Source organism: Jaculus jaculus, chromosome 21 (assembly GCF_020740685.1).
Source record: "Jaculus jaculus isolate mJacJac1 chromosome 21, mJacJac1.mat.Y.cur, whole genome shotgun sequence".
NCBI lineage: Eukaryota > Metazoa > Chordata > Mammalia > Rodentia > Dipodidae > Jaculus > Jaculus jaculus.
The window spans coordinates 6,925,440-6,931,147 of record NC_059122.1 but is presented as its reverse complement, the minus strand read 5'-3'; positions in this window follow the sequence as shown (position 1 = coordinate 6,931,147).

Below are 5,708 nucleotides of genomic sequence, written 5' to 3'. Positions count from 1 at the left end.
ACATTTGGGAATTAACGCCTCCTGGAGGGAGTGTAGTGTTGGGGGCGGGCTTATGGGTGTAATAGCCAGTGTCCCCATGCCAGTGTTTGGCACACTCTCCTGTTGCCATGGTCCACCTGATGTTGGCCACGGGGGTGATGTCCACCCTCTGCTCATGCCATCGTTTTTTCCCCCTGCCATCGTGGAGCTTCCCCCTCGAGCCTGTGAGCCAAAATAAATATCTTTTTCCCAGAAGCTGCTCTCGGTTGGGTGATTTCTACCAGCAATGCGAACCGGGCTATGGCAGCAATGGCCATAGTCCAATGCCCCCTTCGCCCTGTGCCTCGGACTTTTCAGCATGCTGTTGGTTATTGGAAACAGAGTCCCAAGCTGACTTCAGACTCGCAGTGAGCTTCTTCCTGAGTCTCCTGAGTGCTGGGATTACGCTTAGCTTTCCAGTACCTCCTTCTCCGTTTGTTTGTTTGTTTGTTTGTTTTCCGAGGTAGGTTCTCACTCTAGCTCAGGCTGACCTGGAATTCACTATGGAGTCTCAGGGTGGCCTCGAACTCACTGCGATCCTCCTACCTCTGCCTCCTGAGTGCTGGGATTAAAGGCGTGCGCCACCACACCCATACTGGTCTAGCTTTCAGCATTTCTTTTTCTTTTTTTCTTGTTTTGGTTTTTCAAGGTAGGGTCTCCCTCTAGCCCAGGCCAACCTGGAATTCACTATGTAGGGTGGCCGCAAACTCACAACGATCCTCCTACCCCTGCCTCCCGAGCGCTGGGATTAAAGGCATGGGCCACCATGCCTGACTGCTTTCAGCACTTCTAAGGTTTGAAAAAAACAGAAAAACAGGGCTGGAGAGATGGTTTAGCAGTTAATGCTTGCCTGTGAAGCCTAAGGACCCTGGTTCGAGGCTCAGTTCCCCAAGTCCCACTTTAGCCAGATGCACAAGGGGGCGCACGCGTCTGGAGTTCGTTTGCAGAGGCTGGAAGCCCTGGCGCGCCCATTCTCTCTCTCTCCCTCTCTCTGTCTTTCTCTCTGTGTCTGTCGCTCATAAATAAAAAAATTTAAAAAAAAACAACTAAATAAAACACCCAATGCTAAAGTATTATGTATGTGTGTTAATAGTTTGTGTACCACTTGTCACATGAGGCAAATGAACCCCAGATGCATGGGCCACCTTGTGCATCTGGCTTACGTGGGTCCTGGAGAATTGAACGCTGGGTCTTTTGGCTTTGCAGACAAGTGCCATGTCTCCAGCCCTAGCTTACTTACTTTCTTTTTTTTTTTAAAATATTTTAAATATTTTATTTATTTGAGAGAAAGGAATAGAGAGAGAATGGGCGCACCAGGGCCTCTAGCCACTGCAAACAAACCCCAGATGCATGTGCCCCCTTGTGCATCTGGCTTACATGGGTCGTGGAGAGTTGAACCAGGATCCTTTGGCTTTACAGGCAAACATCTTAAACACCAAGCCATCTCTCCAGCCCTAGTTTTCTTTTTTTTTTTTTTAATTTTTTTTATTTATTTATTTGAGAGGGACAGACACAGAGAGAAAGACAGATAGAGGGAGAGAGAGAGAATGGGCGCGCCAGGGCTTCCAGCCTCTGCAGACGAACTCCAGACGCGTGCGCCCCCTTGTGCATCTGGCTAACGTGGGACCTGGGGAACCGAGCCTCGAACCGGGGTCCTCAGGCTTCACAGGCAAGCGCTTAACCACTAAGCCATCTCTCCAGCCCTAGTTTTCTTTTCCTAAGTGACTGACCCTCAGGCAGCATGTCCTTTCACACCCAGCGTTTAGCCTGGGGCATTCCTACTTTTTCATTTTATTTCTTTTTTATACTTAACAACTTCCATAATTGTAAAAATAATATCCTATGGCAATTCCCTCCCTCCCCCCACTTTCCCCTTTGAAACTCCACTCTCCATCATTTCCCCTCCTCCTCTCACTCAGTCTGTCTTTTATTCGAATGTCATCATCTTTTCCTCCTCTTATGAGGGTCTTGTGTAGGTAGTGTCAGGCGCTGTGAGGTCATGGATATCCAGGCCATTTTGTGTCTGGAGGGAGCACGTTGTAAGGAGTCCTACCCTTCCTTTGGCTCTTATATTCTTTCTGCCACCTCTTCTGCAATGGACCCTGAGCCTTGGAAGGTGTGATAGAGACATCTCAATGCTGAGCACTCCTCTGTCACTTCTTCTCAGCACCATGATGCCTTCTGAGCCATCCCAAGGTCACTGCCCTCTGAAAAGAGAAAGTTCTCTAACAAAAAAAAGTGAGAGTAGCATTAATATATGGGTATGAACCATTCCTACTTCTTTAAGGTCCAATTTATTTTCTTTAATTTTTTTTTTTTTAGTTTTTCAATGTAGGGTTTTACTCTAGCCCAGGCTGACCTGGAATTCACTATGGAGTCTCAGGGTGGCCTCGAACTCACGGCAATCCTCCTACCTCTGCCTCCCGAGTGCTGGGATTCAAGGCACGCACCACCACGCCCGGCTCAAGCACACCCTCCTCCATGAAGCCCTTGTGGGTCTCACCTCAGGCCTGGGCTTTGGCCCCCTCCCCTACCTCACAGCGCAGGTCCCTCTGCGCTCTATGTGCCCTGCCTTCCACATAACTTACCACGGAGCACAACACCCTTCACTTTGAAGGGTGGCCTTGGGCTCCTGAGACTGGAGAGTCCATCATGAATTCATTTTGTTTGTTCCACCCACGCTCACAGTCCTTCTTGGTATGGGCCATGGCCTCTGGATGCGGGGAGGACTCACAGGTCTCCAGAGGAGCTTCCTGTCTGAGGGACAGACAGGCCATCCCTTTATTTATATTTATATATATTTGTCAACCCACCAACCAACGAAGCAAAGCCTTTGGTGGAGACTCAGCACAGTGCTGAGAATACAGAAAAAGAACCAAACTGGGCTGGAGAGATGGCTTGGCCATTAAGGCACTTGGCTGCGAAGCCTAAGGACCCATGATGGACTCTTCCCCGGTCCCACGTAAGCCAGTCGCAAGGTGACACAAGCGTGCAAGATTGTACGTGAATTAGGTGGCACACGCGTCTGGTGATCAATTACAATGGCTGGAGGCCCTAGTGCACCAATTCTCTCTCTTTCACTCTTGCTCTCTCACATTAAAAATTAATAATAATAATAATAAAATAAGCCGGGCGTGGTAGCGCACGCCTTTAATCCCAGCACTCGGGAAGCAGAGGTAGGAGGATTGCCATGAGTTCGAGGCCACCCTGAGACTCCATAGTGAATTCCAGGTCAGTCTGGGCTAGAGTGAGACCCTACCTTGAAAAATCAAAACAAAAAAAAATAATAATAATAAAATAAAAGAACCTGGGCTGGCGCACACCTTTAATCCCAGTACTCGGGAGGCAGAGGTAGGAGGATTGCCAGGAGTTGGTGGCCACCCTGAGACTACAGAGTGAATTCTAGGTCAGCCTGGGATAGGGTGAGACCCTACCTCGGAACTCACCAAAAAAAAAAAAAAAAGGCCAAGGACTGGAGTAGATGGTTTAGTGGTTAAGGTATTTGTCTGCAAAGTCAAAGGACCCCAGTTTGATTCCCCAGGCCCCACGTCAGCCAGATGCACAAGGAGGCACATGCATCTGGAGTTCGTTTGCAGTGGCTGGGCCACTGGTGCACCCATTCTGTCTCTCACTCTCTCTACCTCTTTTTCTCTCTCCCTCTCTCAAATAAATAAATGCAATATATATATATATATATATATTTTAAAAAGGCCAAGCTGGGCGTGGTGGTGCGCACCTTTAATCCCACCACTCAGAAGGCAGAGATAGGAGGATCACTGTGTGTTCAAGGCCACCCTGAGACCACATTGTGAATTTCAGGTCAGCCTGGGCTAGTGTGAAACCCTGTTAGGTCTGGACAAAATGGAGTCACCGAGGACAAGAGGGTGACAGAAACGCAAGGAAGTGGGTCATCCACATTCCTCAGAGAACCTCCCAGCCATTATCCCTTCCTAGCCTAATAGTGCCCCAGGTCTAGCTTTCCTGACCCCTTATCTCCCAGGTCACCTGCTCACTGTTCTGGTCTCACCCACTATCTGTGTGAAATGGCTGATGTAAAGAACAAAAGAGTTCTTTTCCCTTCCTCACCTTCCCCCTAATGAAAAGCCCTATAAAGCCCACTGTCTGGAATCTCAGGTGGGCTGTGCTCGGCTCTTGAGAGTCAGTCTTGGCAGCTCATGCTTTCCCCAATAAAAGCTTCCATCTTTACCCCAGAGTGGTCTCCGTCACTCATGAACCTTGCAAACCCTACCTCAAAAAAAAAAAAAAAGGAGAAAAGGCAAAGTGAGTCCCAGGGGTTGGTTGTAGGGCAGCAAGGCAGCTGTGTGATTCTTTTTATTTATTTTTTCACTTTTCTTTTGGATAACTTACCCAAGGGTGTGGTGGTTTAAATGTAAACGTCTCCACAGTCTCAGGTATTTTTTTAAAACTGTTTGGTTTTATTTTTATTTATGTGCGTGAGAGAGAGGAGGAAGAGGAGGAGAGATCAAAAGAGAATGGGTGCACCCGGGGCCTCCAGCAGCTGCAAACGAACTCCAGGCGCATAAGCCACCTTGTGCACCGGGCTTACACGTGGGTCCTGGGGAGTTGAACCTGGGTCCTTTGGCTTTGCAGGCAAGCGCCTTAACCGTTAAGCCATCTCTCCGGCCCCACCCGGGATTTTCCTGATAGGGAGCAAAACTATTCTGATTGGCTACTCATTGCAAACTATAGAAGCTCCTGCTAACACACAGTAAGACTGTAGCAGTCTTGGCCCACCTCCCAAGGGGGTCATGAACGTTAATTAGATACCACTGGTAAGTGCTCTGAACATGTGGGGGTGTACAAACCACTATGTTTTACAGCCTGGGAAACTGCTAATTGAGAAATTAATTAACACCTCAGGGTGCAGAGGACGTTGGCAGGATCTTCCACATTGGAAGGTATGATAGTCTGAATGGACGGCCCCCAATATATTCAGTTTTTTATTAGTTTGTAGTTTGCATCTGCAGCCACCTGGCTGGAGGGGGTGTCACTGGGTGGATCTTGGGGTCCAGCTCTAAAGTGTGGGGGTGGGTCTGAAATTCAAATCTAAAGATATGCAAAGTGCCTAGTTCTTCCTGGAATTCCTCAAGTGTGCTGTGTGGTTTTTCTCTCTCTCTCTCTTTCTCTGTCTCCCTCTGCTTGGTCCCGTGAAAGCAGATCAGCTTCTTCTGCCATTATGGAACTTCCTGTGGATCTGTAAGCTTCAATAAATATCCCTTCCTCCATAACTGTGCCTGGTCTGGAAGTTCATCTCAGGGACCTGAAGCTGTCTGCTACAGAAGAAATATAATCATGGGCAAAACAAAAGGCTGTTTGGGCACAGGAATCCTGAGAAACTTTGACAGCTGAGGAGTGGAAATACTGCTCCAGGGAAATTTGTGGGAAAAGCTGAGGCCCAGGGTGGCTCTTCAAAGAACTCAGCTCTGAGCCGGGCATGGTGCACGCCTTTAATCCCAGCACTTGGGAGGTAGAGGTAGGAAGATCGCTGTGAGTTCGAGGCCACCCTGAGAAACCATAGTGAATTCCAGGTCACCCTACCTCAAAAAAACAAAAAAGAAAGAAAAAAGAGCTCAGCTCTGCCCGGCTGCCTGGCAAGTGGACAGATACTGGTGCTAAAGAGAAGTTCTCCTAGGCTGGAGAGATGGCTTACTGGTTAAGGTGCTTGCCTA